Source organism: Ictidomys tridecemlineatus, chromosome 13, assembly GCF_052094955.1.
Source record: "Ictidomys tridecemlineatus isolate mIctTri1 chromosome 13, mIctTri1.hap1, whole genome shotgun sequence".
Taxonomy (NCBI): Eukaryota; Metazoa; Chordata; class Mammalia; order Rodentia; family Sciuridae; genus Ictidomys; species Ictidomys tridecemlineatus.
The window spans coordinates 23151497-23179173 of NC_135489.1; the positions used below are offsets into that span (position 1 = coordinate 23151497).

Sequence of the window (27677 nt, forward strand, 5' to 3'; positions counted from 1 at the left end):
ATATGCTCAATTGAATGCAAAGCCAGCAGAAGTCAGGCCAATTTTTTGGTGCCGTTATAAATCTGAATAAACACTTTCACATTTAAAAGGAAGACATTAATCAAGTTCAAAGCTCTGATTTCAACTTCTAGAGTCAAGAAGAGTAGATTCATTAAAAACACAAAATGCACATTGTTTGTGTGGCTACTTCCATGGACATAGTACTGGCTTATGGAGCCAGAGAACTTGGCTTTCCTGAATGCCTGTGACATACGAAGCCCTAACTGCATTAGAGGACCGTGTAACTCAACATCCAAACCTGAGCACCTAAGAGTGAAAGAGGACATGAAGAATTATGTCAGGATGACAAGCTGTGCTGAGACTGTCCTTGGCAAAGCAGAATGCACTGTCCCCTGTCTACACAGCTCACAGGAGAGCTCTGATGAACTCCAAGGGCAAAAGCAGTGTTCAGCCACACTCCTTTTCCCATATGGCATAACCTTATTATTCCACTCCAGTGATATATCTGTGTTTACCTTTCAGGTCTAATTTCAGCCCAGCAGGAAAGCCCATTAGTTGTTATTGAGAAAGTTTCCTCATTAGGCTGCGTGAGCTGTTGTGGGCTGGACTCCCAGGTCCACGGGGCTGCTAACAGGCCTGGAAACCATCCGCTCAGCCCAGCTCTGATCCTAGTGAGCAGATGGAAGTGCTTCTGCAGCTGAGACCCTGCTGCCCTGGTTCCTACCCTCCATGATGCTCAGGTCTGTGAGTGAAGGTGTTAAAATCCTCCTCTAGGGGGATGTCACTGCCAGGGTTGGGTAAAAACACATTTCCTGATAGTTCCTTCATTTGCCACTCTTTGAGATTCAAGTTAAAATTATATATCTTTGCATCTTAACTTCATGACCAAGGCCATTATTAAGTCACTATCAGAGCCTTTAGTCCTCATCACAGCTGCTCCCCCCCCCCAGCTGAGCATTAATATAGGCATGGCACAGGCTGGCAGTGTGGAAGAGATGGGAGGGCATGGAAATTTGGGCCTAGGTCTGGTTTGCCACTCTTGATAAAGTTTTTAGTTAGCATCCCTGGATTCCAGCTTTCTTCTTTCTGCAGGGAGCAATTTTACTGAGTGTTATCCTATGAAGTTGCCAAGAAAATTAAGTATAATAATGCCTTTGAAAGTTCTTGAGAAAGAACTAATTATTCCACAAATACATAGGCAATGCAGATCTGCAGGTGAGAGGACAACCACAACACAGAACAGAAGCTCCAGCTGTGAATTTTCTTTTAATTGCAATTTGAACTCTTGTAGCCTAGTTCTCGCAAGGCAATTAGGAACTAACAGAAACTTGCTTATGAAGTAAGAATGCAGTTGGATGGGAGGACAGAAATGGAGAGAGAACCATGTTCTAGCACAGGCAATTGAAGAAGTGCATATTTGACCAGAGCATTTGGATATGAACTGTAACTTGGCTGCAGAAGGCTCTGGAAAAGCCATTATACCTGTAGAGCTAATACTTTTCTACCATCTAATGGGGTCATGTCTCCCATTTTTCTTCTCTCTACAAATTCCTATCAAATTGAGTTTGGATTAGATGCATTAAGTAATCTTAAGACCAAGACATGATTCCTAAAGCTATGGGCAGTCCCAGAATAGGAGCCTATGGAGACGTAGACTGAACATAGCCAGAGAATCTTTGTTCCAGTATCATTCCTCTACCATATTTTTACCTTGGATTGAATGGGTTGGTCCTGGAATTTTAAAAATATTTCTTGTGCATACTTAGTGAATTTAACAGAATCTTCTTTGTACCTGTGCATGGTACATGCTACTAAAAATGTCTGCTTCTCTTAGCAAGTGGACATACGGATATTATTATGGCTGCCATCAATTCCTCCCATTACACAATGAGAATTACCCACCACCATCACTACCATCGAGAGGTAAAATTTGTTTCCCCTTCCTGTGAATTTGGGTTGGTCTTGTGACTTGTCTTGACCAACAGAAGGTGGTTGAAATAATGTTCATTCTGGGACTTTGAGACTAGGTGGGTCTTATAAGAACTAGTGAACTGTGCCTCCTTTCTCAGAAGCCAGGCTCTACAAAAGATGTCCAGCTACCCTGTGGAACTTCAAGCTAGACACAGAGAGAGGTCACAGGAAAGAGCACACAGGTATGAGGCATGTGAGCAAGGCCTCCTGGACCTCTGGCCCAACCTAACCCAGCCAGCAGCTGAGAGCAGCCGAATGAGTGACACCATTTGATGCCACATGGAACGGAAGAATTGCTTGCACAAGTGCCACCCCAGTTACACAATTACGAGAAATAATAAACCATTGTCATTTTAAGACATCAAGTTTTGGGGTGGTTTGCTATTTCTCAGCAAATAACTAAAATAGCAATGTCTGCATTCTGTCACATAAAGACACTCAATAATACTAACATAAATGGCACCATCAACCATCTCGACAGAGAATTCAAACTACCTGTGCAGTAAACAGCTAAAATCATCCAGGCACAGTCTAGGAAGTTAAATTGTCTTCAATGTGCTCCTACTTTCTTGCTTGACTTGATAAACATGGTTTGTAAAAACCCTACCAGGTATCCTATAAGGGCTTTGCCTAGTAGGAGGTCAGAAAAGCCTGCGGAGCCTCAGCTCCCATTCTGAATTCTGCCCTTTTATTTCTCCTATACTTTGGGCAAGGCATTTGTAAAGCCTGGATCTTGAAGGTCCCACAGTGGCCTATCCATTGAAGGCTTGGTCTCTAGAGTCAAGCTGGGGAGGTACTTAAACCTTTAAGAGTGGGGCCTATTGGGAGTTCTCTAGGCCAGTGGGGATGTGCCCTCCAAGGGGACAGTGGAATCCCAGCCCCTTCCTCTTCCTCCCTTTGTCATCCTGGCCATAGGCCAACAGTTATGCTCTGCCCTGTACTTCCACCATGATGTGGCACCTCTCCACAGGTCCAAAACAATGGAGCTAGTCCATCATGGACTGAAATCTCCAAAGCTGTGAGCCAAAATAAACTTTCCTCTTTACAAGTTAATTCTCTCAGATATTTGTTATAGTGATGGAAAGCTGACTAGCAGCATTTAATCGGTCTTAGTAAGTCTTAGTCTGTCAGGGCTGCTATTATGAAGTACTTTGGACCGAGAGGCTTATCAACAATAGAAATGTAATCCTTGCCGTGACAGAGGCTGCACTCAGGAAAGTGATGGAAGTCTGAGATGAAAGGGCTGGAAAGCTCAGTGTCTGGGGAAGGCCCTCCTCCTCACAGATGGCACCTTCTAGCTGCATTCTCACGTGGTACAAAGCCCACTCATGAGGACATAGACCTCAAAAACCTACTAATCTTCCAAAGGGTGCAACTCTTAATACCATCATCACTCCGGGGACTAGTGTCAACATCTGAGTTTTGAGAAGTCTCAAACATTCAGACTACAACAATCTCTTCTGAGTGTTGCATTTACAGGATGGATAACTTACTCTACAGACTTCTTATGGTAGCCAAATTAGATAGACTATGTTGACAAGCTCTAAAAAACATGACATTATTTTTACCAGCTGTCATTTCATAGTTTGTTTTTTCCGACTGAAACTCTTTTAGATTTATTCATCCTTCAAAAAGAAAAAAACCCTGCAATTTGAGGGTTTCACCAGCAGATGGAAACTGTTCATAAATCGGAGTCTTCCAAAATCCCAAGTAAAGGTTAAATAAAAAATGAAAATGTGTTTCATGTTCTTACCAATATATGGAAGAACTTGTCTGGAGTGATGGTACTGAGAACATCTGAGGCCTTGCTCTAGCCCTGTGGAAAGGAAATCTCCTTTTTCTTTTTTTTTTTATGCACTTACCATAATAAGCAGAAAGAAAACAAATGCATCCATAAAAATGGCTAACCTAGACTGAACGCTTACCATGAGCTGTGCAGTTTGTTCCAAGAGCTTTATTTGGATTTTCTTATTTCCTTCTAAGAAAACTTCTATCATTAACCCCATATTTACAAATCATGACTCTAGGCCCAAATAAATTACCTGCCCAACAGGTAAATTCTTCCACAGCTGGAATTCACAGCCAAGCTGGTGGACTCCAGGTCTAATAGTTCAGCACCAAAACTCAAATTCCTTTAGTTCTGCTTTCCTCAAGCAAACAGGAGTGCTTTTTGCCCTTTAATTTTTTTAGTACCCTTCCTCCCTTACAATTAGCTTTTCTTATAGGATTTCTAGCTAAGAGTAATTTGCTTAAAAGATGACAATTGGTAATAACTAAAAGTCTCTTAGCTAAGTTGATTGAGCCAAATACAGCAGCATTGACAAGTCAGTGTCAATTAGGAGGTTGCTCAGAATTGTTTTCTGACATAGAAAAGCAAATGTAATGAATTCAATTTTGAAAAGCTTCTTGATATTGATGAACCTGTACAAGTCCATGTGAATAGATATAGATGTCACTGTGACTACAGAGCCAGGATCCTCAACTTGTTTTTTCACTGATAGCAACAGGTCATGAATCACTCAGGAGATGGTTACATCCATTCATTGAACCCTTTGTTGAACAAGGGCATCCTGTACGTAGTCAGACATCAATGCAGAATGTCGCCTCTGGTCTAGAAATAACAGGCAAGATGAAAGTCATCTTTCTGTACCTTGGAGGCAGCTTTCAAGTGCCATTCTCTTTAACTTTCTCTGTAGCTAAAGCCAGACATGTCAATATGTAACTCACTCCACTATTGCACATAGAACTCAAAGAAAGGCCAAAGAAGAGTGAGTGAGTGAGAGAGAGAGAGAGAGAGAGAGAGAGAGAGAGAGAGAGAGAGAGAGACCCTCACCAGCTCAGCAGAGCACACTCTAGAAAACAGGGAACATTCTCAATGGTCAGCTTGGGATGAATCAGACAGTAGCAAATGAGGGGAAATCATACTAAAAGCCATAGAAATGCAACTGTGAAAGTTCTAAGCCATTTGTTCACACCCTGAACCATAAACTAGAATCAACCTGGAAGCTTTTAAAAATACCAGTCCTGTTGAACTGTGAACCACACCCTTGACCCACCAAATCAGAACCTCTGGAACCCATGCATCTGGGGTTTTTTTTTTGTTTGTTTGTTTTTGTTTTTTTTAATAACCAAGATGATTCCATAGCTTGAGAAATATACACCTGATAAAAATGCAGCATAATTTGCACCAGATATTATGGCACAAGCCTGTAATCCTAGCAGCTTGGGAGGCTGAGACAGGAAGATCGCGGGTTCAAATCAGCCTCAGCAATAGTGAGGCGCTAAGCCATTCAGTGAGACCCTGTCTCTAAATAAAATACAAAATAGGGCTGGGGAAGGGGATATGGCTTACTGGTTGAGTGTCCCTGAGTTCAATCCCCAGTATCCCCCCACCCAAAAAAGAAATGCAGCATAAATTGAGATTACAATAAAATTCCTTCTCCTTCTTTCCCATAGGAATGGCCATTCTATCACAGAACCCAAATGACAAGCAAGAAAGATTTCTACAGGAGCAAGACAAGGACATTCTCATGAGTTGTGCGAGGCCAGGGGTGCCATGGGCTCCTTGGGGTGGGGAGTCTGGACTCACTGCTCCTTATGTTTGTAGTTCGTGGTTAGCATGTGCATCTTTGTTGACTACTTAGCATTTCGTGTACAGGTCAATCTCTTGGTTTCACTTCAGTCACTGTCATCTAATCCTTTTGTTACCCTTGTAAGCTTCTGAATTAAAATAACTCCTTCGGTGATCACCAAAAATAAATACCACATGGGGCTGTTCCCACAGACAAGTGCAGTTGAGGCCTTCTGGTGTGGAAATAGAGGGGCCTTGGAGAATAGTCCCCCCCAAGACTGTTGCCAGCTGGGTTTGCCTCACATGCCACAAGGGCACTGGATCACTGATAAGAATTGGGACTCTGTGACTAGGTGACAACACAAAATTAATGGACCATGTAGATAGAGTTCAGTCATACTTTTACTCTCTTCAAATTAAAGAATCTGAATTGCTCAAGTTATTTTTAAAAAATTTTTTTAAAGAATATGAGATACGCTGTGGACATGTTCCATTCCTCCAGCTTCATATCCTGTCACTGCCAGAGATACAAAAAGCGGGTAGGGAATCAGGATTTGCACACTCTGATTTGACCACTCTGCCATATCCCCAGAACACTACCGTAAGTGTGTACAATCTCCACACTGTCCCCCCACCCACTCCCACATACTGGGGATTGATTTTAGGGACGTTTTACCACTGAGCTACATGATCATCCCTGTTTACTTTTTTACTTTGAGGCAGGGTCTTGCTAAGTTGCCCAGGCAGGCCTTGAATTTGTGATTTTCCTGCCTCAGTCTCCAGAGTTGCTGCTCACTATAGGTGAGCAGCACTATACCTGGCTGCAATTCTTCTTGATGATAAAGAAAAGCCACAGAGAGCCAGGGCAGACTCCCCGGATTACAGCAAGCCAGAGCTAAGACATGCTGTAAAGTAGCAAGCGGCACACAGTTGCTTACGAGTGACAAGCTCTGTCTGTTTTTTATCCAGGAATCTCTCCCAGCTGAAAGCCTGGCATCAGTCCTTAAGAAGCAGGATGACTTCAGGTGTTCACTGGCAGAAGTTAACAGCCACTGTGATGATCACGAAGTCGCTCCATCCCCAATACTCCCCGTGAGATTTGCAAGACAGACATGCCCCCAACTCACTGCTGCAGAGACGAAAGTTGGGGGTCAATGGTATTTGACAAGTCCTCTAGTTCAGTGCTTCTCTAAATTTATTTCCATCAGGAGCAACTTCAGGGGCTTCATCCCAGAGATCCAAAAATTCTGATTGAGTGTGGCAGGAAGGGAGAATGAGCATTGCTAAAAAGTAACCACATTTTGAGAACTACTGGTCCAGTGTAACCACCTGCCAATGCAGGAATTAATTTTACAACATCCCTAAGATCCGGGGATATGGGCACAGGCTGCGTTATTGTGGCAACAGGAAGCTGAGTAACTCCCAAGGTAGCCCAGCACCTTCTTAGGCCGTTGTGGATGACCAGTTTGGGAGTAGGGTGGTAGTTTCAGGATTCAGACTCCTAGACAAGGGCATCGGTGTATCTTTTCTACACCAGATGACCAGAGAACTCACCAAAGCCACCCAATGTCACAGTCTATAGGATCTCATCGGAGGAACTCCTATGCATAGACCTCCCTGATACTGAGTGAATTAGAATTTCTGAGGACATTTTCTTTCTAAGTTCCCCTGGTGATTCCAACAAGCACTCAGGGTACACCCACTGAACACTTCATTTTTCAGATGACAAACCTGAGGCCCCAAAGAAGGAAGGGTCTCTAAATCCTCTAAGAGATAAACCCACTTCTTTAGGCTGCCCATTCTTTGTATTTCTAGAAAGACTAGAAGTCTAGTCAATAGATAAAGCCTTCGAAAGAACAGTGGTAATTATATGGTGCTTGTTAAAGGCGTCATTAGCTGTGAGCTCTGTGAAGGCAAAGAACCACATGGAAATTTCCTTGGTCCCCAGACTCCTAGAACATGTAATACTGCCAAGTCATAACTATTGTCTGACGAACTCTAAGTTATGTAACTGCAGATCCAACTCTCTTCCACCTCAACTCACAGGCACATGAACCCTCCAGAGTGGGCAGCAAGCCCTCCACACAGGAAGGAAACCTTTAGCAGGGGATGACTCAACTGTTCTGCTTGCCCATATGGTCAGAACCAGGAGCCACACTTTATGTGGCGGTTTAAAATGTTTTTGACACTCCCTTCGAAAGGCTGGGCATAATTCCCCTTCCCTTTGAGTGTGGGCTAGACTTAGTGACTCACTTGTAATGAATAGAAAGAAAATGGTAATGACAGATACCAAAGGTCAGAGTCTAGGTTATAAAAGACACTGCAACTTCCCACTAGTTCTTCCTTATATCAGCTGTCATTTGGTAAAGCCCTATGGAGAGGCCCAGGTGGAGAGGTACTGACGCCTCTGGCCAAAAGTCAGTTTGAGTGACCTTGGAAGCCAATCCCATGGTCCCAGACAAGCCTTCAGATGTCAACCGCCTTTAGTCAACATCTTAACAATGACCTCATGAAAGACCCTGAGCAAGAACCACCCAGCTAAACTGCTTCCAAATCCCTGACTCCTAGAAACTATAAGTTAGTAAACATTTGCTGCTTCAAGCTTCTGAGTAGTGGGGGTGTCTGTTACACATCATTGAATAACTAATTCATTTTGTTTCCTCACTTTTAAAGTAAAAGCACTAGTGCATCTGGGGATGTTGGGAGAACCCAGAATGAACTCATAGAATACAGGATGATGTCTAAATGCATCAAGCAGACCTACTGGGTGAGTCTCAGGGGAGAGGCCATGAGCTGTACTTGAGAGACACTGGAAAGGAAGATGAGTTCAGACCCTGAGTTAACTCAGAACCAAGGTCACATGACATCACCTGAGGGAAGCAAGGGAATGGTATAAAAGAAGTTCTGTGAAAGGTTTAAGTTCCTGCCTTAAGGTTTACTAAGTATCTGAAGAGACAAGCACCACACAACTGACATTATTTGAGAAGGCAGTGGATAATCTGGTTCATGGAGCAGGGCTGGCAGTAAACGCCATGACAGAGGGAGAAGGCGGTACCTCCTCAAGTGATCCAAGGACAGACTTCCAAGTGACACACGGTGGAGGCTGAGTTTCATCCAGAGCCAAACAGCAGACAGAATCAGGAAAAGGTAGCTCTACCTTGGCCAACCCAAGGTGGATGAAAGCCTCCTCTGACATTGGGCCAAGCAGTTTTAGCAACAGGCTCACAAGAGAACCCGGGGGGGGGGGGTGTTGTTAGCAGAATGTCTGGGCCCCCTCCCTGGGTGAGGACTCCAGGTCCCGTCTGCCTTCCCAGACCAGGGCAAACAGGACAGCGGGTCATCCAGTCTGAGGGGGGCTGCCAGTTCCCATCCTGCCCTTCACCCACATCCAGTTGGTTGACAAGGGTGACATCTAAATCTTGATGCTCAGAGCACAGAGTCTGCCTGCTCGTCTATCTATTCCATGGGATCCTTGCCACCTCTTCCTCCAGCAGCCCCCTCAGGGGTTCTGAGGGAGTCCCTAACTCAGCCCCTGGGGTGACCCCACCTCCTGAAGGACGAAGGGGCACCACGGGGAGACAGGGTCTGCAAAGCTCCTTGTCGGACCATCCAGGTGCTGATGAGACCTGTCAGAATTGATTTCCTCCAGAGCCACTTGTTGGAGGCCTATCAATTACTGTGTGATGAAGAGCCCTGTGAGAGGAAACCACAAATCAAATTTTCATTACCAGACTGAAGTGAGAAGCGCAAGTGAAATCCATCGCTGTGGATTTTTTTTCCAGAGGGGCCAGGAGAGAGGAGGACTCACCACTCCTGGCTCCTGTTGCACTGGGCCCAACCATTAGCCCTCTTTGCCCTTTCCTTGACTTCCCTCGTGCACAGCTGGCTTGCAGCTGTGGTGGGCACAGAGTGGGCCTCATTTGTTCAGGGTGGCCTCTTCCCTCCGAAGTGCCCACCTTGAGTCAGCCCGAGGTCACCATGAACTTAGGAGCCTGCCCTGGGTGCACCCCAAAAACTGAAGGGGGATGGAGCTGGGAGGTGGGGAGAGGTGGCTGCCCAGGGTGACATCTTGTCTCTTCAGATACTTAGCTGGGCCACAACTCTAATGTGTCTCAAGGTAGGAGCAGAGGAGAGAAGTGCAGCATCCAGCTAGTGCCAAAGGAGGAACACTAGGAGCTCCCTAGAGAGACACCACAGGCATCCCTCCCGACCTCCCCTAAGCTAAGGAGGTGGTACTGGCCCACTCCCTTCCACACACACCCCTCATGTGGTTGCATTCCTGTGGCTCACCTGCTCCAATGTTCCCCTGACATTCACTGTAACTTCATTTTCCTTGAAAAACCAATCTCTGTATGGGGGACCCAGAATGATTGCCTGGTGGCACTCTGAAAGCACAGAGTCATTGGAAAGTCTGCAACGCCGAGCAGAGGCAGAGGGTGATGCAAGGACAAGATGATGTAAAGGCCATGTCCCCTGTGGCTTCATCACCTCCCACAGGGACTCCTGTGACAGTCTCTTGGAGGCGCGTGTCCCCTCCAGTCTGTTTTCCGACTTGCAGGCAGTGAGCAGGCAAATCAGATCATCCTCCTCACCTGCTTTCACCCCTAAAAACTGCACTTGTCTTCAGACGGGCCCAGGTTCTTCCATGTGAAGCCAGGGCCCTGTGACCAGCCTCTGCCTGCGGGTGCCGACTAAACTCCCTCTCCATGACCGCCTTCAGCATCCCAAGCCCCGCACAGTGCCACACGCAGGCTGTGTTCTCTCGCACCTTCGCTGCTCCTGCACTACGGCCCCGCCCTCTTCCCCTGGCAAACTCCTGGTCATCCTCCAAGACTCCACCCAGGCCTCACCTGACCCCAAAAGCCTCCTGGCTCCTTTTGCACTTGGCCCCAACCAACCATTAGACCTCTTTGCCCTCTTCTTGATTTCCCTCGTGCACAGCTGGCTTGCAGCTGTAGTGGGCATGTGCCCACCTGCACATGTGTGTCCCTGGAAGCCCCAGGAGCCCCCTCTACAGAGCACAAAGGGAACAGTGTTGTGGTGGTCCCTTGACTGGTCCAGCATCCCCCAGACAAGCTGATTCACAAAGTAACTGCATCTTTCTCTTTCTTATAGCAGTAAAGCTTACACGATACTTAACAGGTAGTAGCTGTTTCGTGGGTTTTTTTAAATCAATTAATTTATCATTCTTGTTGGCTGAGAGGTCATGTCAATTCCTTATACAGTGATCTTCTGACCATTTCATAAACAACACAGTGCTGTCAGCACGTCCTTCCTCCCCTTCCTCTGGGAGCAGTGGTTGTCCCTGGGTGAGCGGCATCGGCATCTCTGGGGAAGGTGTTAGAGATGTGCATTCTTGGGTCCACCCCACACCTACTGAAGCAGAAACTCTGGGGCCCTCCAGCACTCTAGTTTAACAAGCCCTCCAGGTGATACTGATGGCACTGGTGAGAGAGCCACCACCCTAAGCCCTTCAGAGACCATAAGAAGCAGCTCAGATTGCACTCAGGAGCCACAAAGAACCCTCTGCCTGGCCGCTGCCCTTTCCCAGGACAGCTGAGTCTTTTCGTATTTCAAAGCACCTGTATTCACCCAGGGGCCAGATTTGGAAATACTTCCCTTCCCCTTTCCTTTGAACCAAACAAGAATCATCCCGGGAACAAAGGAAACCAAGCAACACAGGCACTCTGTGCTCCAGGGAGCCCTTGTGCTCCAGGGAGCCCTGGGCAGAAGGGAGGCCTGGGTAGATACTTGCTGAACTGGACAGAGTTCACCTGAGGCTAAAGCCAGGATTGGAGCACCTTCATTTCACAGATGCCAGTTTCTGGTTATTATTCTCTGAAGAACAATGTCAGGAGTGTGATAGGCAGATGTGCCACGCCTACCACGATGGAGACAATGGAATTGCAATTAGGAAGATTGTGACTGTCAGTTTCAGCTCAAAGTTCCCTGGTTGGCCACAATGAAGGCTACTGCCGTGAGCTGAATTGATTAGGTTTTGCTGCCCACGGCATAATACCACTAGGCCTGCGGAAATAACCGAAGAACCAGATATGTACCACTTTCAACACTAGCATTCTTAGATGCCCGACCATCTTTCATTTCATATGTACTCGTTTCTTGAGCACCTACTATGCTCAAGGTAAACCTGGTCTGTCTTACTTACCTGGAGAGTTGCAATATGGGCTGTGTTTTAGAATCACCTGAAGAGCTTTGAAGAAATTCTGATGCTCAGACCAGACCCAGACCCAACGACATAGATATTGCTGGAGTGGGACCCAGACATCAGTATTTTTGAAACTCCCTAGATGATTCCCATATAAAGCTAATCTGAAATTTTAAATAATACTGATATCTGGAACTCACCCCAGTCGGCAGAGATGAGGCTCTCTAGGGCTACAGCCTGAACAGGTGTGCTTAACACACACACACATACACACACACACACACAATACACACACACACACACATATGCATGGCCATACACATGCACATATATTCTCCAGGTGATATATTTTTTAAAAAAGAATATTGTAGTTGTAGATGGACACAATACCTTTATTTTATTTATTTATCTTTATATGGTGCTAAGGATCGAACCCAGGGCCTCACACATGTTAGGCAAGCTATCTACCTGTGAGCTACAACCTCAGCCCCCAGATGATGGTAGGAGAGCAACAGATGTGATAAATTGATGCATGTATACAATGCAGAGTGATTAACTTGGGGTAATTAGTATATCACAACAACAAACATCATTTATTTGTGTTGGGAACATTCAAAATCCTCTCTTATAGCTATTTTGAAATATGCAATAAATCACTGTTAACTACAGGCACTCTACTGTGCTATAAGAACACTAGAATTTATTCCTCCTATCAAAATGTAACTTTGTACCCATTAACCAACCTCCTCCCTCTCTGCTGCTCTCTCCAGTCTCTGGTAACCAGGGTTCTACTCTCTACCATGAGATCAACTATTTTAGTTTCCACATATGACTATGAATATGCAGTTTTTGTCTTTCTGTGCCTGGCTTACTTCACTTAACATAATGTCACATAATGGCTCATATTTTAAAAGCTCACAGGTAAGACAGAAAATACTATTTATTCCTCAGTTCACAACTTTGATGCCAGGTGCCTGGATTTACCCAATAAGTGATGTGATGTCACTCTAACAAAAATGCACATGGTGGGGACACTCATCACCTAAATAATTCCTATAGTGAATCTTTTTGTGCAAATACTGATGTTGATACAGCAAGTCTGCTTAAAAAGAGGTATGCCTGCAAAATCATTCATCAAAACATGGAAAAAGAAGCTCAATACAGCTTCTTCTTTTTCAGATGACCTCTCTTCACAATTGGAATTTTCATTCAGTGTGACTTGTTTTTTTGCCAGCACTGACCATTTATCTAAGACCCAATGACCAGGACAATTGTCCTCTATAATGACCGATGCAGCAGGAGGGAGGCTGGGCTGGAAGTCAGGAGAACTGGGCTCTGTGTACTGCATCACCTCTACTTCCCTGTGGGATCCTGGGCAAGTTATATGATCTCCAGTTTCTTATTTATGAAACAAGAGAATAAATACTCTCAAAGATGGTTTTCTTCCAATTCAAACATCATGTGGTTCTCATTCCCTTGTGGACAATAACATTAGTCTTGTAGCAATGGCTAAGTGTATTAATTTTATTTTCCTAGAAATGGATAACTATTTCGGAAGAAAGTACCTTGAGTATCCAATTCCATAAAGCAAAGATTAAGCGTCCAATATATACACATAATATACTAGACACAGTCAGAATACAAAAGGGAGAGAGAGAGCCTGTGTGGACAAAATTAATGAGAACAATTATGCATCTAACTGTGATCCAACAGAGAATAAAATAGATGATGCAGCAAGATATCAGAAAGGAGGTAGTTCAGAGTGTTTAAAAAAAATGTCCAGAATAAATAGTAAAACTGTTCTATCAGGGATGAAAGAATACTGAACATGGCATCAAACTTGGCTTCTGGTTCTAGACTTAGCAGGTAGTGACTGTGTCATCTAAGACAAACTACCCACCTTCCCCAAAGTTAAGTTTTCTCTCTGTAAAATGAAAATCATATAATGTTGGTCCAACTTACTGGACAGTGCTACCAGGAGGTTCAAAGAAGACACTGTCGTGAAAGGTCTCTATAAAAGGATGTATAAAGTTACACAAAACCATGGGAGATGGTTTTATGACATATACTGACCACATGCGCCTAGAGATTTCAGTCTAATGATTTGTAAAATCAGTGTAAAAACTCTTTTCCTACTCTGCATACTCTAATATTCTTCTGTCACTTGAATGCCTTATTTTAAAATTTTAATGGTATAGAAAAGTACAAAATAAAAACCAAAGAATTCTTTTCCCCAACTCAATGTTACTCTACCACTACTAACAATGTAAACTGTTTCCTTCTAGAAAAAAAAGCTTATGCAGATGTACATGTGCCTGGGTCTGTCTCCTGGATCTACAGGTAGGTACCTTCTCTTCTAGATACTCAATACTGAAGAGGAAAGGTCTTATTTCAAATAATCTAAGTTTAAGGCAATATAGTTTTAGATTACTGAAATCTGACATTGCCTTTGGTGATGATAATTTAATAAGAATGCTATTATTATTTCTCACCCACAAAGAGGTAGGATGGAAGATTAGAAGGTTATTTAACTATATTATGAAAGCCAAATCCGGGACTCAGGAATATGAAGTAAAGCGTTGTATTGTTTGTTGGTTAAATAAGAGAGAAAAGCAAACAGGTAAAGGATTGATGGATGTTTGGTTCTGGGGATCTGCTTCTGGATAAACTGGAGAGGGAAACCAAAGGGGGAAAGCTGTACTACCTCTTGCTGCACAAAGGCATTCCAAGTTCACATTCAGAAATTTGCTCATTAGAGAGAGATGTAGGGAACAACACACTCACTGGAGAACTTTTGAAGAACAGAGTATGCACAAAAAAAGTGTGAAACAGGACTGGGGCTGTAGCTCAGTGGTAGAGTACCTGCCTCACACGTGTGAGGTACTGGGTTCAATCCCCAGCACCACATAAAAATAAATAAATAAAGATATTGTGTCCATCTACAACTAAAAAAATAAATAAAGTGTGAAACAGTATTTTGAACTCTTAACTCTTAAACAAAGAGCATTTCCACTCTGAACTGATGGGTCTTCCTCCATCCAGAGACCCAACAAACCAATAAGCACCTGAGTCTTTTTTTCTTCCTTTCATCTTTAATATTCATTCAATGTGAGAAAGTGAGGATGCGTAGAAACATGAACAGATATTCAGGACACGACGTACCCAGAACTACCTACCAGATGTACCCTCGCTCACAGTGTAAAAGGCTCACCCCTGACTCTGTATACCCTAATGTTCTCTCTGTCGCTCAGATGGCACACCTTTCAAGGGCTGTATTACATAGCAAATGGGTGGGTCATTAAAGCCCTCTCTGAGTTTGACATGCAGCTCGTGGAACTATATAATAAGAAATTTTTCATTTTCTCTCCTCCGACCTGGGAAACTCAGAGCAGGCTGCTTTAGCTACTGCATTGTTATGTTACTGCAATCATCTTCCTTATTCTTCTCTTACAAAAAAATATCATTTCGGATTTCCTAATGTTTCTGTCCCTTTCCCCTTTTTTTCTGTTTAAGAGTCACCACACTTTACTGTTCTGAGTTCTCTAAAAAATTCTGGACATTTTGTAAAAACTCACCATACACTGAAGCCAGTATCTTGGTCTCTGACATGTACAGGAGTTTGCTCACCTAACTCTGTCTGAACTTCCCATGGTCTCCCCATATGTTTATGAAATTGCAGCATATTTTCTCTTATTAGCAGACAAGATGGTTTCAAAATGGCTAGAAAAAAATTCGAATCCAAAAAAATGGAAAAGTTGACAAAAGAAATATAGATAATCATCTTGATGAATCTCAAATAACTATATCTCCTCAGAAAAATCAGCTTAAGAGCCTGGGTCAGGGATATATAAATCTGGTCTTGTCCTTGCTGGGGGAATCAACTTACTTCATTTCAGGCTGAAGAGTTTTCACACATCATAGTTCATAAATTCTAGAACTTTCTATTGATTCTGCCCCTAAAAATTAGCAAGGAAGGGTACATTTTTCTTGGAGAATAGGAAATCTGCCTCTTCAAAATTAATTAAGCCATTATCATTTCTTCAAAAGGATCAATCGCAATCTAGAACTACATGGGAGAGGAATGATGGATCTGTTTCTTTTAGGGACAGTTATTAAAACCTAATTGGAAGATTTCTATTTTTAGCAATGGGGTAGACTAAAGTTATCAATCCCAGCACCACCAAAAAAAAAAAGAATTGATCGACTAAAATCATATATATTCTTTCCTTTGTGTTAAATATCGTAAAATAAAAATACAAATCAACTGGATAAATCATTATGGAATACAAAAAAGGCTCCCTGCTATGAGTGGTCTCCAAAAGGCTGGTAGGGACACCTGCCACCCAAACAAGTCCTTTCTATCAGGGCAGACTCCTGTTGCCCACACCCTCTGCCTCTTTATACCCTTGAAAGGTGAGAGAGGATCAGTGTTTCCTTGAGTAGGGTACAGAGAGAGAGAGAGAGAGAGAGAGAGAGAGAGAGAGAGAGAGAGAGAGAGAGAATATTTAGTCCTAAAGTTTCTAGGGGGAAAGGGACTCAAAAATAAAAATGTGAATCTCCTCCCTACCCCAGAAAGTGTCCATGCAGGCTCTAGTAAGAGGGAAGCAAACTTTCCACCACTCAATAACCCTGGACTTGCCACCACTCAATAACCTTGTTCCCAACCTTTTAAAACTCAGCGATTACATTTTCCTCATGGCAAACTTCTCCAGCTTCATGAAGGTTGGAGAGGAACAATGGAATTGGAACAGGGTTGGGGGAAGATACATTTCTGCTGATCTCGATAACACATGGTTGAGTATGCAGTTTCAGAAAGCTTCTTTTGAAACACCAGGACCAAGAACAGTCACCTGGGAAGGCCACCCTGAGTCCTAAGCCTGGACAGGATCATTCAGCCTCTACAAGGAGAAGCCCTGGCCAAGGATGAGAAATTCTGTCTTCCATATGGAAGCGTTAGGGGACCAGGCCAATTGGAAGAAGCCCTGCCGGCAAATACAGTCCACTTATTTCACTTCTTAGCAGCTGCTAGCCTAGAGAGCATCCTCCTCCCTCACAGCTTCCCTTGGTTCTAACTTCCCATCTTTTTGTAGGACAGAATGGACAAAAAGGAAGAATCCAGATGGAGACAGATGGGACTCCAGATCCACTCCTGTGACTACTCCCTCTGCCAGGTCACCTGCCTTATTGGGAAAAGCCCGAGGAATTAGATAGAGGAACATCTACATTTAGTTGTGTCCAGTTGTGGAAATTTATTCATCCTAACTCCTGCTTTCCATCTGCCACCTGGAAGATGTGTTGGGAGCAGATGGAGAAAGGTCTCTAGTCACAGGCAGGACAAGAGCAGCTGGTGACTTGTGCTTCTCTCTGGTCATTCTCTAAGATTGACTGACCTTGGTCTCACCTCCTGCCTGGCAACACTGAACCAGGTAACTTGAACCAACCTCCCCAGTGAACACAAGAATAAAACCTGGAGGAAATTTTAAAAAACAAAAATAAAAAACGTCCTGAAAGCATGAAAGAGCTAAGAAGATAGGGGAAATTTTCAGATTTAAGATATGGGAGAAAAATAAGACCTAGACATGGGCCTGAGTAAGCACTTTTAGCCTGTTGGGGGAACCTGCCAATCCAGAAGAGGAAGCCAAAGCTGAGAAGCTCACTGACAGCTTCATGGGCCAGGAGGCCAAGAGCTCCCTAGGGTAGGCCTCGGTACACTTAGAATAGGACCCAAAGAGCAAGATATGAGTAAGAGAGAGTTTAAAATAAACTCGTCTGGCTTCATGTCATCTGGGTGGCCTAGAAAATTTCAAGTTTCCAAATTGACCCACTATTGCTGATCCCCCAGAAATTCTGCAGAAACTAATTAAAATCCTCTCTAAACTCTTGTCTTCTTTATCATCTTCATCCAAAGCCACAAATTATCACATCATCAAATGTAAATATCACTGATTATATGGTGCATCATTATGTACCAGGGAAAACTTTAAAATGTTATCAACTATAAATGTCAGATTCTATTAATTGTAAAACACATCTCAATTTCAGAAATTAACATGTAAAAATATGCAACATAAAATGGCTGAAATATGGTATTTATACATACATTTTTTTCAAAATGATATTCAGCAAACATTTAAAGATAACCAAGCACTTGAGACATGACAACATAAATATGTACCAGTGAGAGAATTAAAAGAAACAACAGACAGAAAAAACAGATGCTTAGGTATTACAGATGGAAAAAATTTCCCAACAGAATGTAAAACATCTATGCTTAGCATACTCATGAAGATAAAAGCTGGACTTAAAAGTTATAAGAAACCAGGAACTATATAAAGTAACGCTAAAGACATGGAAAAGAATTAGAATTCTGCAATGAAAATTCAATAATTAAAAGTGAGTATGCAACTTACAGATGGATTTAACCACAGAGTAGATAAAGTTGAAGAGACACATTATGACTTGGAAAACAGATCAGAAGAAATTATTCAGAATGTAGCCTGAAGAGTTTTGTTTTGTTTAAGGACAGAAAACATAGGAGCAGATAAGAGATACAGAAGATAAAGTGAGGAAACTTTTTAAGATGGCAAAATAACTCATACCACAAAATTCTCTCAGAAATAGGCAGTAGAGTTCAGAGGAAGTTGCCAATATTCCAAGTCCCTCAAAGACCAATTACACAAGGAAGGTAAGCCACTTTGGCAATGATCCAGAGGTATCTGGCAATGATTCAAAATGTATGCGTAAGTTACTTTACCTTTCCATATATCACTTTCCTTATATGTGAATGGAGGTAACTGACAAACCCATGTCACTGGCTGTTGTAGGAACGAAGAATTAACATCTGTGAAGCACTCAGCAAATGCTCAATGGACATTAGGTTCCACAAGGGGCCAGAGCACTCTCCTCCATTTAAGCTTGCTTCAGGAACTAATGGGCAGCTCTACAATTATGAACAAATTAGCATGAAACATGGCACTCAAGGTGTTAGAATCATGGAACATCAGATTTAAATGAAATTTTTCATAAAATTTCCATTATACCTTGGAAATCAGTTTTCCCTTTTGAGAAATGGCTTTCAGATGAACTTTTTAAAACCACTAAACCCAAATAGAAAAATAGATAATTCACCCCAAAAAAATACAAACAGGAGACAATCTTATATTGATTACTGAAATGCAAGTGAGAGCAATAAAGATACATTTTTTTAACTTGTCAAACAAGCAATTACAAAAATACAAAGTGCTGTATGCTCTCAATGATGTGCTGAAATTCCATCACTCACAGCATGCTATCAATGTAGGGTAGACCGGTATACCATTTTTGTAAAGTCATTCAACGCACTCACATCCCTGGCTAATCTCATGGTCTGGGAATATACACCAAGAAAACTTTCCAAATAGTAAAAAAAAAGCAGGGACACCAAGTTACACAATGATACAGCAGGGAGAAATCGGGAGCAAACAATGTCTACTAATAGCAAAATGTTCTGAAAAATTCAGGACCTCTCAAATATTGACTTATGTGACCATTAAAAATCATGTTTACAAAAGAGTTTATGACAAATATTGTTTATTCTAATATTAACTGAACAAAGATAAAATTTAAATTACATGGACAGTATGGTCTCCGTGTTCATTCGTGCTTAAAAATGAGTTGAGACAAAAAAATACTAAAAATAAAGTGAAATGTGAGTGGGCCCCAAAATATCACAGGTAAGATTTGTATACTCTTTTTGCTACTTTCCACAATGAATATGCATTACTTTTCTAAACAGAAAAATAAAAGTTCCCATTATAATTTATTTGCTGAAAAGATGATATAAAAGAACATTGAAGGAAGCTTTTTAAATAATCTCATTCCATCAATCCAACTCTTTCATTTCAGTACTAGCTACGTGTACACAGATCTTTGGTGTAGAGGTAAATTAGTTTGAATCTATGAGGAGTTCTCTCAGGACTAGGTACTCTGGAATTGAGAGAAATTATTAAGCCCCTTTCCTGCCTGGTCCCCTCCACCAACAATCTCCTACTACTACGAAGACAGAACAATCTCCCAGAAGCACTGTGTGTCGAGGGAAGGGGCAAACTCTGGGCTCTAATCCCAGCCTCCATGCTGACCTCTGTGTAACCTTGGCAAACCATCTAACTGTTCTCGGCCTCAGTTTCCCCATGTAAACAATGGGCAAGGAGGGATGGTCAGGGTCCCCTAAAATCTCTTTTAGTTCTATTTCCTGTGAATATGCAGACAACCCAAAAATCTCTGAATGGGTCTCAACTCTTGAAAATCTTTATACAAATCAAATCAGTTTAAATACAATTTAAAGACTGGCAATTTTTTAAAAAAATCCCTTTTACAGCAAATCTTCACACAGAGAGCCTTTCAATGTTTGGTAATGAGACTTTTATATGTTGACCGATCAGTCTCACAGAGTCCAGTGACAATTTAAATGAGCTTTCTCATTTTAGGTTGATCTAGACTAAGGAAAAAAGATTAATTAACTAAATAATGAGTGAATAAAAAGTTCAAATGGTAAAGTTTCTTTTTTAAAGTTTTATCATTTTTAAGTACTTAAATTACACTCCTTCACCCCAAAGAAAGGGAGGACAAATATTTTCTGCTTGGCCTGTTTTAATACAAGGTCAAGTCTCAACTCAGGTTTGGGTATTCCAAAAGAGAAGTTGAAATCAAATGAACTCTCATTGAAGGCTTTCAAATACCATTCAAGCAACCTGAAAAACAATTTCTGAAGCAATAACTTGGGCCTTGCCTAAATTCACTTACATGATGCAACAAGTTACTTTTACTCACTTATGGAACTCAGCCTCCTGCTCACAGGGAATTAACCTTACCCTCTTTCCATCCTACAGAGATGCTGCTGGTGCTGATGCTCACTGGAGTTGCTGAAGAGATGGAAGTTCTCACTTCTGAGGGTGGATATTAACAGAAGTACAGGTCACCTTGTAATTAACTATTCTATTTTGATCCATGCTCTCAATTTAAGTCAATACTCTAAGAAGCTTCTCTGAGCTTTGCCAGTCTTAAGTGGAAGATAGCCCCTAGTAACCTGCCCTTGCAGACACCGCTGTCCAATTGTTTCTCGAAACCTTTTCCAGAGATCCATGTGCCTTGGAGCTAACAAAGTATAAACTCAGAGCCCTTCACTTGGTCCTTACAATGCACTCCAAGACCTGGACATTTGTCTTCTTCTTAAAGCCAATCCCCTGCCCAGTTAGATAAGCATCAAGCTCCTGCAGAACTGAAGCCTCTCCTGCCACTATCCTGCAGTGACTCCAAGAGAGCTACTGTCTGACATCTACCACCAAAACCATCCCATGATAAAAAACAATGAAGACTCCAGACTTTGATGGATCATGGGACTCAAGGACCCTAGCCAAGCACAGCTCTGTGAGGAGGTGGTGGCAACATAGCAAGAGCACCAGAAAAGGCTCCTTGTCCCCCTAGTTACCTCCAATCCCCACTAGCCCGTGTTTGATTCCCTCTCACTGCAGACTCAGCCTGTCATGCCATGAGGAGGCTTAAAGAGCAAAGACCTCTGGAAGAGAGAACACAGTGACCTGCATTCATATTCAAGACAAAGTGACAGATGACAGATTGCTTTTCCCCTGAGACCAGTTTTCATATAGTGAGAGGCTTTGGAGCAGCTGTAAATGGTGAAGAGGACAAAGAGAGGACCACAGACCCTGAGAAGGGAAGGAAAAGTGAAAAAAACAGGCAGAAGAGGGCACTGAAATAAGTGTCACCTACTCTTCAGACTCTGCTGGAACTTGCAAGGAGAGAGGCAGAAAGAAGTCACATTCCTGGCCTGGAAGATTACCGTCAAGTTTGGCTCAGGTGAAAACACTCCAGGAATGCATGAGGGAATGATGGTGGGGACGATGGATGGGTGACCTGGCAGCTGGAACAGGAGATGAGCAAGGGTCCTTGCAGCTGTGGGGTCTCCAAGATCCTCAAACCATGCAGAGTGAAACCCTGCCTGATCCCCAGCGCAGGCCTCGACACACAATAAAATACTCAGACAGTATTGTTGAGCGAATAGAAAACATCCTAGATAAAGATCCGGCAAATTCCTAGAGGCTCTAGATTGGCTTTGTTTTCTCTGACACCCTTGCTTGCACTGTTTCCCTCAGTGTGGGAGGGGATCCTTTTCAGTCTTTGCCATGAGAATGCTAATTCATCTTGCAAGGCCAGTTTAGGTTTTTCTCTATAAATTCCTGGTGTTGCTCTCCTTCGGTTTTTCTCCCCTTTTCTGAGGAGCAAGCAGAGGCCTCCAAGTACATTCATCTGGTGCTTACCATATTTTCCAAATATCTTTCATAATAGTCCTACTTCCAGAAAAAATGAGGGGGGCTTTTAAGTTCACAACAAAAACAATAAAATGTAGTTTAAAAAAGAATTTAAAATGGATGCCAGAAATAGTTTATGAAGAAAAAGTTCACCACCAGCAAGAGACTGGGATAAAGAGTTATCAGAAACTGCCGGAAACCAATGCAAAAAGATAAACATATGAGGCATACGGAGCATTCTCAAGGTCTGATAAAATAAAAGTTTTAATTCCGTGACGTCAGAATTAATTTTTCTGACAGTAAATTCTAGGAGGAAGTTGCTCCTGGCTTTTCATATATGCTGCGCAACTTGTCATTTTATGAATCTTTCTGAAGACCTCTGTTAGATCCTTGTGGACAAAGACTATATGTCTCTGGGACTACAGGTCCTTGTTAATGGCCTATATGACATGCACAACTTGCTTTCCACTCTGGTTATTCTATTGTGTTTCAAGTTCCCAGGATAATCAGACTAACAGATTAATCAAATCTCTTGGAAGGATCCTCAGACCATTCAATACAGCCCTACCGTCCTCAGCCACATGCAATGATGGGATTTTTAAAATACTATCACTCCAACACCCCTGGTGCTAGTATGCCGGTAGAGGCTGAAGGTCCAGCCATCCCCCACCTCATGCTTCCCTCTCCCCTCCCCTATCGATTCATTCATTCCTTTTTTAGTTGAGTATCTTTGAGTATCTTTCTTTCTGTCCTCATCACAGATTCTCCATTCCTTTGAGCACCAGGGCTTTGCTTCATTAACCTTTGCTTCATTACCTGTAATAACTAGACCAGTGCTTTCTGCAAAGAAACTGGCTTTTAATATCTCTCTCTCTCTCTCTCTCCTCTCTCTCTCTCTCTCTCTCTCTCTCTCTCTCTCTCTCTCTCTCTCTCTCTCTCTCCCCCCCCCCCTCCCCTCTCTCATAAGGAAACTGAACTGGAGAGAGGTCCCAGAGTATGACTTTTCATTACTCTGCCCAGCTCCTGTCTGACAAACCCTCAAACTGGGACATTATCCTCAACTGTGGAAGACCAGCTCTTCCCAGTCCTACCTTAAGAAGTCCAGAAGGTCAAAATGCAATTTATTTGAAGAGATACAGACTCAAGGGCCAGAAGACATTCTCACCTGCTTGTTTCCATATGCCCCTCAAAACTACAATGAACAATCCTTCAGGAAAAAAAAAAAGTCCTTTGCACTTTGCTGGTGCTCTGGAAATATCTATTACAATAAGAAGACTATAACACAGCTACCTTGATCATAGTAGGTACTCATTAAATATCTTTTAAATCGAGAACCTCCTGGCACATCAGTTATACACATAGTAGATGATCAATAAATGTCTCTTAAATTAAGCTGATCTTAGTACGGCTGCCTTGCACACAGTAGGCCTCAAGTAAAAGGCTATGAAATCAAATAGTAGCACTCACTCTTTAGAGAAACCAGGCAGAGGTGACATTAATCAAATCCCAGGCACAGATCCATGAATGGAAATGCGCGTCTGGAAGCAGCGCTTTCTAGAGTGCTGGGGAAGCGCGTGACAGTGCGCGGTAGCAGGGGGTGGGGGGGAGGTACCGCGCTCATTCCGGACATTACAGACCGCCACTGAAGGTTCCCGGGTATTGATTAGCGATTGGAATCCGTTCCCCAATCCAGGGGCAGGAAACCACCGCCTCTTCCAACTGTCACTTCGCGGCCGCACCTGGAACTCCCACCAAAGCCTCCTCCAGGGCATCCGCCCACCGGGCTTCTCCACCGATTCCAGAGTAGCGAGCAGAACAAAAGCAAAAGCCACCCAGGATCCCGGTGGTTTCTCTGATGGAAAGCAATCCAGGAGGAGGCAGCGGGGGCCGGCCCGGGACCGAGCTGTGATGTCAAACCCCAGCCACTACCCGCACCGCCCGCCCTCCCTAGCAGTTTCGGGCTGGGGATCGCCGAGCCGTGGAAAGCAGCGGGGTTCCCTCCCTCCCGAGGACCCGCAGAGTGGGCGCCTCTATCGGGTGGGGCGAGGGGAGGGCGCTATATTAACCCTTGAACAGGGAGGGAAGGAAGGATAATAGGGAACTGAGGCAGACCCCTCAACCGAGATCCGAATCTGAACTCGCAGTGCGAACCGCCCCTCGGAGACTCCGATCGCGCGAGTCTGTTCCTGGGGGTGGGGTCCCCCCGCGGCACCTGGTCCCTCTTACCTCCTCCCCAATGCACCCTCACGGAGGAGCCCAGCGGCACCCTTCACATCCAAACCAGCGTTCTAGGAACGGCACCAGCGCGCGCGGTCCGAGAAGGAAGAGGTCACCGAGGGCGGCCAGGGTGGGACCCGCGGGAGACAACCCACCGCCCGCAAACTCGCTCGCTGGGTGTTTGCTTGGCCTAAGGGTTTATTGTGAAGGTGAGGCGGGGGTGCAGAGCGAGCGAGGACTTCTCATTTCTTCCTTCTCCCAGCTTCTCCGGAGCCCGCCGAACTCCGAGAGGCGCAGGCGACGGGAGAAGAAAGCCTGCGAAGGGGGGAGCCACTTACCCAGGCAGAGCCGGAGAGCGCGGCGGCCCGGGCGCGAGCGGCGCCTTTGTCTGTGGAGCCGCGGCGCCAGCGCGCTCAGCCAGGCCGGTCCCAGCCCCGGCGCGCGGCGAGCTCCCGCGGGCGCCCGGACAGCCCAGCTCGCCGCTCCAGCTCCAGCTAGGGCTCGGGCTCGGGCTCTGGCTTGGGTCCGGCCCCCGCCCGCGCCGCCGCCGCGGCTCCGCCCCGAATCGAGCCCCGCCCCCGGCCCGCCAGGCCCCCACCTGCTGCGGCGGCGGCTCGGGGCAGCGGGGCCCAGGGCGGCCGGGGGTGGCAGCCTTCCGCGCGCGCCCTGTTCCTCCCCCTGCAGCCTCGCAGCCGCTCCATCGCGCTGCTACCGGGCCCAGTATGCGCCGTGTAGACGGCCTTCTCCAACCCAGCCCCGGAGACAGCCTTACCTGGACAGCACAGTTCCTGGACACACATTCTCCAGGGTCCCCTGTCACCTTAGAAGCCCGTCCTTGCTACTTTCCCGGGAGGGGATCCCCCAGGCTCTGTCCGGGAGAGATGGAGAGGCGGGAAATGGGGTCCTCACGAGACCGGACAGAAACCCGACCTCGCCGGGTCAGCTGGCGCTGTGGTAGTGGCCAGGAGAGAGGACGGGGAGAGGGAGCCGGCGGGAACCGGACGGCTCCAGGCCCGGGGAGACCCGCGTGGACAATTGGGTACAGCGGGTCCAGGATCCAGGGGATGCAGAACGCACGTGCGCCCGTCTCGTGTCTACCCTGTATTCACCGCGGAGCGCCTGGGCTGTGATCCGTGCTCATTTGCATCGCCGAAATAAAACGAATAGAAGGGAACGAATACTTTGGAAACCAGAAAAAAATGAACAGAAGCCACCAGATTCATAACTTTGGTAATAATTGGGGCGAATGCGATGCCTTCTAGCAAGCCAAAGAAGTCCGCACCAAGTGGATGCGTCACTGAACACCAGTATCCCACTGGAGTGATTGGAGAGCTGCTTTCATAGGCAGAGAAAAATGCGATAACCTAAATATTGTATAATGAGGTCATTAGTGGCTTAGCTGTCCATGAGCCCTCTCTTCTCCCAACCAAAGCATTCAAAGTGAGAACAGCTCTTGGAACTTCATAGGGTCTGCTGCATGTATACTATGGTTATTTCTGCTTCATCCCCTTTCCCAGTCTTCTACAATTTCAGGTGTTTAATAGACTCTTAGTGATTGTTGAAAGAATTAATCAGCGAATCATATAACTGGGCTAATTTTTATGTGGGGAAAAAAGATTAAAAATTGTGGTATCATATTGGAAAATGAAGTAAGTTGTTAGTACATTGATGGTCATGTGATAGGTAATAGATGTTGGCTGTAATTATACAGATACAACTGCCATGAATCAGAAGTATTTAGATATGTAAGAGGCTTAGGATTATATGCTAAATTAGAGACAATAGTTATCTGGACCTCCATTAACCTAAGAGAATAGGTAGGGATGAGGACAACGTGTTTAACAAGCAAATGTGTGTATATCTGTGGGAAGACATTCCAATGTGTCTTTCCCAAAGAGAACATTTTAACATTTTGCTTGCTTAATTTTCATTACAAATAAGTATTATCAATTCAGCAAGTATGCATAAGTATGAAATGTTCTGTGTTGATTTATTCATTTTTATAGCTTCTTTTCTAAGAAAGAACGAGAGGCCCCAAGATGCTCATATTATCCAAAGAGACAGGGCATGTGTCCCACCAAAGTAAACCCAGATGAGGATCTAGTGAGTTCAGATGATGAGGATGACCCAGGACACCAGAAAAGCTCAGTCTCCCTTATGGGTGTTTTAGCTCAGTGTCTGGGTTCTGGAAAATGCTCTTGGGAGCTATGTGCTTGTCCACGTAAGTTAATCTGTTTCTTCCATTTGGCAACCGGGGAAATGTAATTTTCTCCACGTGATGAGTGTGAGTGAATGGCTCATGCATGGTGAATGGCCCTCCTCCAAGTTGTGGGACAATGGACTATAAAATATGCATTTTAATATCAGAATCCATTACTGCACAATGGCAGGGGAACAAATGAGAACTGAGTATTTTATCTGGGTGCCCTCCATCACACTTGTGTCACATAGGGGTCCTTCTCTTGTGTGTTCTGCTCTCAGAAAACAACTGGCTAGGGTAGAGGTCAATCAACAGAAAATAACTGCATAAAACCCAGGTGTTGGGAAGGTCACTGAGTCATTTTTTTTCTGGGGGAAAAAATGTGTGAGCATTTCCCCATTGCTCATGACTGGACATCACAACTGTTCCTTGGCAGCTAGGCCAGGGGTGCCAGCATCTACGGTGGCTGGGTATGCTGTGGGGAAAGGGGCTGTTGCATGGAGCAGGAAAGTACCATGCCTACCAATTCATCTCTCCAATTTTGACTAAGTGGTGGAGGGGAAGCAACCTAGATTATTAAACTCTATTCCCCACCCCCATTCCACCCCTTCTACTCCTAGGAGGAATTGGCATCATTGCAGGCCCCCAAAATGTTGCCTCTCTCTGACGGATAAGGACTTGTTGTGTTTGAGGAACCAACTGGACTTTGAGTTCTAGATGACGGAGCCCCTCAGCAGCAGGACTAGAAACAACTCCATGTGTCTTTCTTCCTCTCATGAATGGTGCCCCTGTGTCTGGCCAGGAAGATGAGACTGTCTTGAAGTAGTCTCACAGCCTGCAGCCTAAGACCTAGAAATCAGAGATCCCTGTTGCTTCAGGCTACCCTGGAAATGTCTTCCCTCCAGCAGAAAGATGCGATCCAAGATGCAAGTGTAGATTTGGGGGAAGAAAGCAACAGGCTCATTGGGTTGCGTGGCTCTAGCTATAAGCCGGTGATTCTAATCCTGCATGTTCACTAAAGGAAGAATCCTCTAGGAAATCTTCAAGGACACTGAGAAAAAGAAGCAGTAGATGACATGATGACCCACTTACCAACATCTGTCCCTGCTTGTCATTGTCTGCCTTCCCTCCTCTTACTGCAAACAACGAGTCATTTCTTGGGGCTAGAGTGTGGCTCAGTGGTGGAGCAAGGTGCTTGATATGTGAGAGGCCCTGAGTTTATCCCCAGCACCAAAAATAAAAAATAAA

At 44.4% G+C, this 27677-nt stretch overlaps 1 protein-coding gene across 4 annotated transcripts in view; it reads right to left on the minus strand.

The window, feature by feature from the left end:
- Positions 1 to 25224, minus strand: part of Mapk4 (mitogen-activated protein kinase 4) — a 145972-nt gene extending 120748 nt beyond the window's left edge. Inside the window, exon 1 of one of the 4 annotated variants that reach the window (XM_040273101.2) lies at positions 25002 to 25224. The gene's annotated coding sequence lies outside the window, so the exon portion shown is untranslated. Of the gene's footprint in view, positions 1 to 24567; positions 24716 to 25001 lie in introns of those variants that run through there. The other 3 variants (XM_078030037.1, XM_078030035.1, XM_078030036.1) reach the window with 3 other exon arrangements.
- Positions 25225 to 27677: the final 2453 nt, after the last annotated feature.